Source organism: Macrobrachium nipponense, chromosome 10 (genome assembly GCF_015104395.2).
Source record: "Macrobrachium nipponense isolate FS-2020 chromosome 10, ASM1510439v2, whole genome shotgun sequence".
Taxonomy (NCBI): domain Eukaryota; kingdom Metazoa; phylum Arthropoda; class Malacostraca; order Decapoda; family Palaemonidae; genus Macrobrachium; species Macrobrachium nipponense.
In genome coordinates this window covers 31,461,552-31,475,234 of record NC_087204.1, presented here as the reverse complement: position 1 = coordinate 31,475,234, position 13,683 = coordinate 31,461,552, and positions in this window count along the sequence as shown.

Here is a 13,683-nt window from a genome sequence, read left to right as displayed (position 1 = left end):
AGCTGATAATAAACGGAATAACAAAATGAACGAAGACAAAATGTAGGTAATAAAGCGAACTAAGGCAAGTAAGGTTTTTTTTTACACAGCAGATTACTTTATGAACTGGATAATGTATGAAATGTAAAATTTAGATAATTGTAACCAAATAATAATACGAAAATGCACAAGTTGAAAATGTATACTGTAATGAACAGAACTCTCATATGCATAATTCAGCATATGATTTTATTATTAACTAGGTAATGTATGCAATAACATAAGTTAGTAAATGAAAAAGTAATAAAAAACATGTGAAATGTATAGATATCATAATAAACTTCTAAAAGCATTATACCATAATGTTAATGACATAATGAACTTGAAAATAATACTATTAAAAGATATGAAGTATATCATGAAATTAAATATATCAGAAACAATAACCAAAAAATATTTCAAAGAGAGAATTTGCTCTATTCCAAAGAGCCTTCAACGTCCATTCATTTCCGGTTCCCATTTTCCTCCATTTCGATTTGAAATACGGGGCGTTGGGACCCCATCAGAAAAAAAAAAACTTTTTAAAAATTGGACTTTGTTTTTCCGGTGTCTGGGTCCTGCTACGACACGAACGCTCTCTCTCTCTCTCTCTCTCTCTCTCTCTCTCTCTCTCTCTCTCTCTCTCTCTCTCTCTCTCTGCTATATATTCGCAGTTTTTTTCCTTTCATGTGTCACAGTTCCTGTGGCTATTGCATCATTATTTCTCACATGTATTTTATTTTTTGTATAGAAAATGGTGAAGTTCGTGATGATTATTTGACAGTTTTTTCAAATTTGTTTTTCTTTTAGTTGGGTAGGTATCACCTGTGAATGGAGCTTTTTCATTTTTTGTTTTTATTTGCGGTGACTCATGTTACTAACTGGGCGTAGTTTTTATGTCAGCTCATCTGATTACATATTGTGATGGTGAGTTATTTCTTGTCCTTCCTTTTAATCAGTGAAATCCACCATCCTAAAGTGTTATCTCTTGACAGTGCATAAAGTAATTATTATCCTTTGCTAGTAAGTGAGTAGGGCAAAGAATCTCTCTCCAGTCTTTGCTTTTATACAGTGACAGAGAGAGTTGAATCAGTGTCAGCCTCAACAAGGAGTGTTATGAGTGCCATCACCAGACTGGCTGAGTTGCTGTTTCCTGATTACCTGAAGAATTCACCCTGACTATACTCTGTTTTTTTTCCATCTGTCCACCCGCTCGTGGGGTTTGCGTATGGTAACACTGCGTCCCGGGCTTTAGATAGTTACCCTATGTGTAAGTTTTAGGTAAATAAAAGGATATCTGGGTGTACATTTGCAACTGAAAAGTGTTTTAATAATTTACTGTATGGGAATTACACCATTAACATTCGAAATAGGATATTGTTATTAGTGTTAAATGTAAGCTGAATGTAACTATCTAAAGCCCGGGATGCAGTGTTACCATACGCAAACACCACAGGCGGGTGGACAGATGGAAAAAAAACAGAGTATAGGGAAGATAGCAACATTACCTAATTGGCTTTATGGCTCATTTGGAGTAGCAATTAATTGAATAGTGATGCGTTATCCATTGAACTCGGTCATTGTTGATATGTAATTCTCCAGTATTTTATTAGTGAGAGTATCCCAAGTTTCCTTGGTAATTTCTTCCGGGGTGTTATTGTACTTAAAGTAAGATTAAAACAGTAACTTTCAGTTTATGGGCCTACAAGGGAGGTTTTGTAAGGCCAGCATTAGTAATTAAAATTAAAAATATACGGTCTTTCCCTCATAAACCGTACACACACACACACACACACACACACACACACACACACACACACACACATATATATATATATATATATATATATATATATATATATATATATATATATATATATATATATATATATATTTTTATATATATATATAGTATATATATATATAATATATATATATATATATATATATATATATATATATAATATATATATATATATATATATATATATATATATATATCTATATATATATATATATATATATATATATATATATATATATATATATTATATATATATATATATATATATATATATATATATATATATATATATATATATATATATATATATATATATATATATATATATATATATATATATATATATATATATATATATATATATATATATAATATATATATATATATATGTGTGTGTGTGTGTGTGTTTATGTATATGTATATGTATATATAATTCTAAAACAGTGGGAGTAGGGTGAAAACTGCGATAAATTCCGTGAGCAAAATCTATCTTCATTCCTTTCACTCAAATGACTAATTTCATATACATACTACATACATACATACAGCACATATGTACATAACAGAAAACTCAAAACCTTTACCCTTACCCCTAAAAACCCAGAGTGAAAATAGAAGTGAAATGTAGAAGCGCAAAAGGTTCCTCGTCTCGAGACTTTGACCCAGATATTCCCTTCGTTTCCCAACGTTCAGAAGTCCCTTTAGGAAAGTGTTTTCCGAAAAATTGTTGGCTTGCTCATTTTGTTCGTCTCTCGTTTTCGTAATACGGGTATTTTTGTACATTGTGAATATGTCCTATGATTCATTTAAGGACTTTAATCAATTTGTTTTATAATTATTATTATTATTATTATTATTATTATTATTATTATTATTATTATTATTATTATTATTATTATTATCATTTTTTTTTTTTTTTTTTTTTGCTCTATCACAGTCCTCCAATTCGACTGGGTGGTATTTATAGTGTGGGGTTCCGGGTGCATCCTGCCTCCTTAGGAGTCCATCACTTTTCTTACTATGTGTGCCGTTTCTAGGATCACTACTCTTGCATGAGTCCTGGAGCTACTTCAGCCTCTAGTTTTTCTAGATTCCTTTTCAGGGATCTTGGGATCGTGCCTAGTGCTCCTATGATTATGGTACGATTTCCACTGGCATATCCCATATCCTTCTTATTTCTATTTCAGATCTTGATACTTATCCATTTTTCCCTCTCTTTCTCTTTAACTCTGGTGTCCCATGGTATTGCGACATCAATGAGTGATACTTTCTTCTTGACTTTGTCAATCAACGTCACGTCTGGTCTGTTTGCACGTATCACCCTATCCGTTCTGATACCATAGTCCCAGAGGATCTTTGCCTGATCGTTTTCTATCACTCCTTCAGGTTGGTGCTCGTACCACTTATTACTGCAAGGTAGCTGATGTTTCTTGCACAGGCTCCAGTGGAGGGCTTTTGCCACTGAATCATGCCTCTTTTTGTACTGGTTCTGTGCAAGTGCCGGGCATTCACTTGCTATGTGGTTTATGGTTTCATTTTTCGTATTGCACTTCCTACATATGGGAGAGATGTTATTTCCGTCTATCGTACTTTGAACATATCTGGTTCTTAGGGCCTGATCTTGTGCCGCTGTTATCATTCCTTCAGTTTCCTTCTTTAGCTCTCCCCTCTGTAGCCATTGCCAATTGTCATCGCTGGCTAGTTCTTTAGTCTGTCTCATGTATTGTCCGTGCATTGGTTTGTTGTGCCAGTCCTCTGTTCTTTCTGTCTTTCTCCTGTCTCTGTATATTTCTGGGTCTTCGTCTACTTTTATTAGTCCTTCTTCCCATGACTTCTTTAGCCACTCGTCTTCACTGGTTTTCAGATATTGCCCCAGTGCTCTGTTTTCGATGTTGACGCAGTCCTCTATACTTAGTAGTCCTCTCGTCCTTCCTTTCGTGTTATGTATAGTCTGTCCGTATTTGCTCTTGGGTGTAGTGCTTTGTGTATTGTCATTTGTTTCCTGGTTTTCTGATCTATGCTGCGGAGTTCTGCCTTCGTCCATTCCACTATTCCTGCGCTGTATCTGATTACTGGCACTGCCATGTGTTTATGGCTTTTATCATATTTCCGGCATTGAGTTTTGACTTGAGTATCGCCTTGAGTCTCTGCATATATTCTTTCCTGATCGTGTCCTTCATCTCTTGGTGTTTTATATCTCCTCCTTCCATTATTCCCAGGTATTTGTATCCTGTCTCATCTATGTGTTTGATGTTGCTCCCATCTGGTAGCTTTATCCCTTCAGTTCTCGTTACTTTGCCTTTTTTTGTATGTTGACTAAGGCGCATTTTTTCTATTCCAAACTCCATCCTGATGTCCCCAGATACAATCCTTACAGTCTGGATTAGGGTATCTATTCCTTGAATGCTCTTACCATACAGCTTGATGTCGTCCATGAACATCAGATGGTTGATTTTGTTGCCTCTTTTCTTGAGTTGGTACCCGGCATCCATCTTCTGTAGTACTTTTGTCATGGGAATCATGGCTACTACGAGAGTAGTGGGGACAGTGAGTCGCCCTGGAAGATCCCTCTCCTGATATTAACCTCTGCTAGTCTTATTCCAGAGCTTGTAAGTATTGTATTCCAGTTGCGCATTGTATTTTTGAGGAAGCTGATGGTATTTTCCTCTGCCCCGATATATTTTCAGGCATTCTATTAGCCATGTGTGTGGTATCATGTCGAAGGCTTTTCTTATAGTCTATGCCATGCCATGCTTAGGTTGGTTTTCCTTCTCCTACTGTTCTTCATTACCATTTTGTCTATGAGGAGCTGGTCTTTTGTGCCCCTACACTTCCTTCTGCAGCCTTTCTGTTGGTGGGGGATGGTGTTTGTCTCCTCTAGGTAGTTGTATAGCCTTTCACTGATGATACCTGTTAGTAACTTCCACATTATTGGTAGGCAGGTGATAGGCCTGTAGTTACTGGCTATATTTCCCTTACTCTTGTCTTTTTGTACTAAGGATGTTCTTCTGTGGTCATCCATTTGGGTGCTTGGTGATTTGAGATACAATGCTGGAGTTGTTCTGCTATTCGTGGTGTAGGGCTTGAAGTTTTTTGAGCCAGTATCCATGGACTTCATCGGGACCTGGGGCTTTCCAGTTTGGCATTTTCTTTAGTTGGTGTCTGACTGTGTCTGTCGTGATGTCTGTGAATCTTTGTTTTATTCTCCTGTTTCTTCTTCCTTGACTTCCTGGAGCCATGTTGCATGTTTGTTGTGTGATACTGGATTGCTCCATATGTTTTTCCCAGAGTCTCTTACTTGGTTCGGCTTCAGGAATTTCTGGGTGATTGTCTTCCCCTCTTAGTTGGCTGTATAGTCTTTTCTGGTTGGTTCCGAATAGTTTGTTCTGTTGGTATCCCTTCCTGTTTCATATACCGTTGGATCTTGTGTGCTTTGGCCTTAAGCCTCTGTTTACATCTTCTATTGTGTTGTTTTAGTCCCCTCTGTTACTTTGTATTTCTCGTTGAGTTCCTCCCTTGTTTTCTTGCTTCTTAGCCTTTTTTCCTGCCATCTCTTTCAGTTTACTCAAGTCAGATCTCATCACCATGATTTGCTTTTCCCAGGCGCCTTTTCCAAAGGAGGTTGCTGTTTTGGTTTCGTTGGTTGGTTGTGACGGTGGTGTTGGTGTTTCGAATCCCCATCAGTTCTGCTACTAATCTTCTCCTGCATATGTCAAGTTATTGTTTTCTGTGATACTGGTGGTGTGTATTATCATTATTATTATTATTATTATTATTATTATTTACTTTATATTATTATTATTATTATTATTATTATTATTATTATTATTATTATTATTATTCAGAAAATAAACCCATATTCATATGGGACAAGTCTACAAGGACCATTGACTTGACATTTAGACGTCCAAAGAATATGGCGTTCATTTGAAAAATAGTTACAGAAGATAATGGGAAATTCTGAAAGATCTCATTTAATGGAAAAGAAATAAACGAATAAAATCAATGAATAAATGTATAAAATCAATATAATAAATGGATGAAAATATAAACAAATTATCATAAAGGCAACAAGGTGCTCGTTCCATTACCCCTGGTCTGTCAAGAAACCCTCATTTCTTCGGGTAGAAGTCTGGAGGCAAGAGAGAGGAAATTGAATAAATTCAAACTATTGTTCCATTAGCTTATCTCTTATGCACGAACTCTTCATCCTAAGGTGAAGTAGAACAATCGGCTTCACTAAACGTGGAAGTTCAACATTCGAGCCATCCTAAAGGCTCTCTCTCTCTCTCTCTCTCTCTCTCTCTCTCTCTCTCTCTCTCTGGTGGCTAGCCGCACTTCCCGGCTCAGTGTTTGTCTTTCGTTCGTAAAGTTGAAGCAGCTGGATTAATACCTTCCACTCAACGCGATTAGAAATGGCTTTCGGTATTGTTTTTCCTTTCGGTTTCTCCTGCGCGGATTCTCTTTAGGTGTCACCCCTTTCACAGATAAAATGGAATCGTGACTCGGCCTCTCCAGTGGAGAGTACCTGAATGGTCTTTTAACATGTCATAAAGGTACCGCTTATTCGGAGGGAGCGGAGAATTGGGCAATTATGGAGCGCACAAACTCTCGCCCAATATTGACAATGTCAATAGAATTCAATGTGCGTGGCGCCGCCTCTGAGACGGACTGCGAATTACGGTGGAGGTATGATTTTCGTAGAGCGATTTTCGAGTCTGAAACTGAAAGTTACCTGAATTTCAAGGGAACGTCGATAGAAAGAACAACGTTTGCAAAATTAAAATTTAAAAAAATGACCAGGAACACTAAATAATTATTTAACTTTTAATTCACATTTGATAAGAAAGAAGTGTTAGAATGATTGAGCTGTGAATTAAAACCACGAAAATCAGTATTCATCTCAAATTACATCCCCTTCTGTTTGTCTCGTAGTTTACTGAACTCGATATCTTGATTGGTACAGATTTCGCAGAAATTCTCTGAAAATCCAAATAGGGAATTGAATGAAGAATCTGTCCCTTAAACACTGCCCTTCAAACCAGGGTGAGGGGAAGAAATGCATTCATTGTTCACTCACTCCAATGGACGCTGGAATGAGTTGTTGTTCAAAAAACCAGAGTAGTATCATTAAACATTTGATGACGGAGAATCACCACGAGGGGTAGAATGTTCTGACGAGTTATCGGCCAATTCAGCAATGGATGAAACCGGCTACTCTGTTCAATATTGCGGGAGGCAGGTTTATGAATGGTTGGTTACCCTGCATCGAGCTCGATGAATGAACTAGTAGACCAACTCTGTGCCCAGTACAAATGCCCTTTCCCACAATGGTCCCTCCACCTGTTAGCAGATTAGTATATGACTATCAGTGTTAGCAGCTGGGTTTATAGGTTACCCTTGACAGGACTGTAGCCAGGTTCGAATGCTGGCCTGACTGACTGTAACCAAGTTTAAATATAGTTGGCCGGACTGAACTGTGGACAGGTTTGACTGTAGCTGACTTGACTGGACTGTAGCTTTCTTCCAATGTAGACTTGAGCGTAGCCATATTTGAATGCAGACTGGAGTGTAGCCAGGTTCGAATTTAGACTGAAGCGTAGCCATGCTCAATTGTAATGGACTGCTATTAATGTTGAAAGTAGCCATCTAGACTTGACTGTATCCAAATGTGATTGGACTGTAGCCAGGTTCGAACGTAACAACTCAAGTGGACACGACTGAGACTGAGTACACGAACCTCCTGCTGTTTGTGTATGTGTTTGTGCGTGTTTGTGACACAACAAGAACACGTCCCTCCAGTGTCATAATTGGCGCTTTGAACTGAATTTTCCAGATGTTATTGAAACGAAGGCCAAATTTGCTGGTTCGGATAGGGAGGCACCGGAAAAATAACACGGCCATTGTGCGAGAATGGAAAACATTATTGTTTGAATCAGAGGCTCTGATCTTTTTTCGTGGTATTTTAATTATTGAGAGAGAGAGAGAGAGAGAGAGAGAGAGAGAGAGAGAGAGAGAGAGAGAGAAGCTCGCTCCGCTAATGAACTGGGTGTCATCTATTCGCCATAAAAAGACCAATTTTCCAGCAGACAAAGAGAAACAGTAAACAATTTGCGAAAAGCAATCGTGAATGATTGATTATGATCACTATGACTGGTCGTTCTGCAATAATGTTCGTATGTTTGTATTTATCATCCTTTGGTTCATGTCAAGATGTTGGAGGGTAAACAGCTGGCGGACGCAGTTGTGGATAAATAATCAATATTCATTTTGATAAATTGGATGCTGTTCATGTTACGCAAATGTATATTATTGTCCCTTGAATACTGAAGCATCATATTCCATGCATATTTTTAATATCTCCTAGATACAATTCTTTCCGGTCGAAGAGAGAATCGAGTTCCATTCAAACACATTACAAAATCTGGACGTGGATCTGAACCCAGCGAAGGAAAGGTGAAATTCATCACTCTCTCTCGAATTCGGAATTTTCCTGTTCAGGGATTGGAACAGGAAGCGGATTCATGGATATCGTATCCCGACAATATTAGGAAATCCTGGAACTAAAAGTTAACTTGTGTTTTTTCACATTTATAATAAACATCTTCATCATTTACGGTTTTCTTCCACATACAGCAGGAAACTATTGTTTTCTTTGGATTCACATAAGTAACAAAATCAATAAAATATAAGGCAAACAAATTCTACGTAGATGTATATCCATGCAGGGAACCACACAGTCTAATGACCAGTTTTTTGTGAAACATATTTCAACTTGAAAAAGACCATAACCCATTTATAAGTTTCCACGTAACCCTGCAAAACAGGCACCTTGGCTAGAAATGATCTTTCCAACGATCTTAACCTGACCCAAATAAGTAAATAACAATCATTAAAACAAAAAGAAAAACAGACTTATTTTTTCGTTTAAGTAAAAGAAAATAATTCAAATAAATTTTTCTTGTCGTTTTTTTAAAGACCACGAAAATGACGAAGCTGCTCTTTGTCATAAGGAGTTGAAAGACCCTCTAAACTGGAAAGCCCAAATCCTGGGAGATCAAAAGACTCGTTTAGTCTTTGATGAGAATTAAGTCTCGTCATTTCTCATGGCGTAAGGTGGCTGGCCAAGTTTTTCTTTGGAAATCCTTTTCCTTTTTATTGGCTGACAAACGGGTTTTTTAAAACGTTGTAGTTATTTAATATTATTATATATTTAATTATATATATATTATTAATTCTTAATATTATCTATATATATATTTAATATATAATACTTATTATTTAATCTATATTAATGTATTATATATGTTATATATTATATAATTATATATATTATTAAAATAATATATATATAATATTTATAATATGTAATTTATTTATATATAATATATATATATATAATATAATTTATAATTTTAATATAATATAATATTTATAATTATTATATATATAATATATTATATATATATTATAATAAGTGAGTATTATATATATAAAAATATTGTGTATATTATAATATATATATTAATAATCTATGTGTATGGGTATATATATATAATAGATAGTATATATTATAATATATTAATATTATAATTATATATATATTATAATATGTATATATATATTGTATATATATATTATTATTAAAATTATATAATTTAATATAATAATATAATTTATTATCTATTATTATATCTATTAATTAATTACTATTATTTATATATATTAATATTATATATATTATTAAATATATATTTATAGGATATAATATATATATTAATAATATTATATATATATATATAATAATATATATTTTATATGTTATTTATATATTATATGATATTAATATATATATGTTATATTATATAATATAATTATAATTCAATATATATATATATATATAATTTATTATATTATATATTATAATAAATTTAATATATAAAATATATATAATATTTATAGATAGATTAATTATAAATAAATTAAATAATATATATTAAGAATAGGTATTATAAATATATATACTTAATATATATATATATATAATATATTATTATATATAATATTATTTATATAATAGATATATATATATATATATATATTAATATACTCACTTAAAACCCTTTTTTGTTCCAGCACCTAAAAAGGATTCCAAAGAAAAAACTTTTATATATTATATAAAGTATATTATATTTAATATATATATATATATATTAATAATTATATTATATATATTTTGTATATATTATTATATATAATATATTATATTTGTATATTATATTATATATATATTATATATTATTATAACATATATTATATATAATATTATATAATATTAATTATATATAATATTATTATAATATTATATAAACACTTAATATTATTTTAATATTATTTATATATTTATTTATATATATATAATATATATATATAAATATATATTGCATTTATGTATATATATATAATAATTTATTATATGGGTATTATGTATTATATATATAATGTTTATTATAATAATTATTATATTATATATATATATATAGGGATATATTATAATGCATTATAATATATATATATATTAATATATCTATATATAGGGGGTATACATATATATATTATATATATTTATATATATAAAATATTATATATTATTATATAATATAATATATATTAATAATAATATATATATATAATATTATTATAAAAATATATATTATGTATTATATTATATATAACTCACTTAAAACCCTTTGTCAGCATAAAAGGATTTCAAAGAAACTTATAATTTATTTATAATAATATATATATATTATATATATATATATATATTCTATTAAAAATATTTCTAAATCTATAAAATATTTTCTAAAATATGTTATTACCATTTATATTTAATTAATATATATATAATTATAATATATATACATTTATATTAATATATTGTTTATATATTATTATATTATATAATTATATATGCATATTGAATATTAATATATATATATTATATATATATATATAATAATTATTATATAAATTATAATATATAATTGGGTTAATAAATTGTATTAATTTTAATTTAATTTATTTGTAATATATATATATATATATAATATTAATAATATATAATTATTTGTATATATATATATTATTGCATAATATATTAATATTTAATATTTATATATATAATATATAATATTGTAATTATTGTATATATTAATATATATATATAATATATAATGTATAAATATATTATATTATAATTATATGTATAACATATTATAATTATTATATATAATATTAATTAATTAATATATATATATATACTATTATATTATAAATAATATTATTATAATATATATATATATAATATAAATATATATATATATATATTATTAAAATTAGTATTATATTATTTTAAAATATATATTTAATATATATATTATATATATATATATATAATATATATTAATATACATATAATTATTTAATTTTAAATATGTAATTGGCCAAGAAGCCAGGGTTACTATGGTTCCGTTACCGCTATGTTAAATTTGGGGATTAACAATCCACAATTTGAAGTAAATTTACCTCTTTAGGTGGAACCAAGGAACCACAGTTTTTGGATTGGTTCCCCGAAAGCTTTAATCCTATAACAAGAAATTTATTTTTTAAATTTTTAAACTTAACAAGGAGGGAAATTTACTTGCATTGTTTGGGATTGTAAATCCCCTATAAACAATATATATAATATATAATTAATAATAATAACTATATATATATATATATTTATAACATAATTAATAATATTAATATAATATTATATTATATTATTATTATATTTATATTATACATAACATTAATATTATATATATTAATTATTATAGAATATAGATATTATTAAATAATAAATTATATATATTATATATATATATATATATATAATATCTTATTATATAATATTTACTAATATAAATATCATAAATATAATATTATAATATAAATATCTAATATATAATTAATTATTATTAATCTAATATAATAATATATATATACTATATATATATTAATATATTACAATATATAATATATAATTATATATTAATTATTTATAATAATATTATATAATATATAATCATAATAATAATATATTATATATATTATTATTATATAATTTATATATAATATAATATAATTAATAATATTACATATAAAATATATATATTTATATATATATATAAATATATTACATTATTTATATTATATATTATAATTTATTATTTATATTTATTTATATTTATAATTATAATATTATATATTAAATATATGTATGTTATTTATAATAATATATAAAATATATTATATATATTGTATTATATATGGTATATATTATTTTAATAAATATATATAAATATAATTATTATTTAATTTATTTAATTATTATGTTTAAAATGAATTACTTTATATATATTATAATATAATATATTAATATAACATATATAATTAATATATAATTAAATATTTATTATATATAATAATATATAATATATATAATTAATATATTATATAAGCTCTAATCTATTAATTATATTAATCTATCTATATATATATACACTATATAGTGTATGTATGTATATATGTATGTAGATAAAAAGTCATACCTATATCATATATTGCAAGTAATTATGTATTGTGAATGCATCTCCACAGCTAATATATTTTATAAACTAATGAGGCATTCGATGTACACATATGCATATATGTATGAAAATAACCTTTTACATTAACCTTCAAAACGTATCTACATTTGAAACTTTACACATTGTCACGCTGTAATTCACATCATCAACCTTTTAGATCTTAAAGACGCTCGGGCACACCAATGAATTCTCATAGTGATGATTTGAGCTTTCATCGTAAACAGTTTCTCCAAACCTTCAGCATCTTTAGCAGAGGCCCGACTGACTCCCCAGAGTCTATCGATCGAGCCTATGCTGCCTGGCATAACGAAGTACAGAGATCAGGTCATAAATTGTTGGATGAATTAACGACATCTTCAAATTTTCAATTACCCAGCCAGGCTTGAGTCTCAAAAACGTGCTTGGAATCCACGATCGCAGTTGCTAATGCTTTTATCAGTTGGGAATAGCAATATTACATACATGCATACATGCGTCCATGCGTTATATGCATATATATATAATGCGTGTATGTGCGTGTATTACTTGACGTTGCTTCTCCCAAGAATAGAGCCATTAATGACAACGATCGAGGATTCTGATCACGTTTTCCAAACCCGAGCTTGGCCGGGTAACTGGGAACATGTGGATGTCATTAATTCGTCCAATGATTTATGGGCTGATGTCTCTACTTCATTATGCGAGCAGTTCAGACTCGATCGGTAGACCCTGGGAGTCAGTCGAGGTTATGCTAAAGATACAGCGATTAAGAATTCTCTTTCCGAGGAATGTCATTAAAACCTTTACTGTAATGGATGCAGAGGTTTATCAGATTATCTTTACAATCCTAAAGGTTAATGATGGGAGTCACAACTTAATAAGGTACAAAGTTATAATTGTTATAAGTTTTCTCATGTTAAGGTGAAAGGTTATTTACCATGCTAGCGTCTTTAAATTCGGACATAAGATACATACTTCTTTAAAACTAAATGATCTGTGGAGGTGCATACACAATACATAATTACATACAATAAGTGTTCTTAGATAAGTATTTTTTATCTAACGAACCACATACACACATACTGCCTTTATTTTGGTAGGGGTCACCCTTCTGATGCAAAATCCAATCGAAGCCCATACTGCTTTATTAGAAAAAAATATATAAATGTATATTCCCTTTCATTG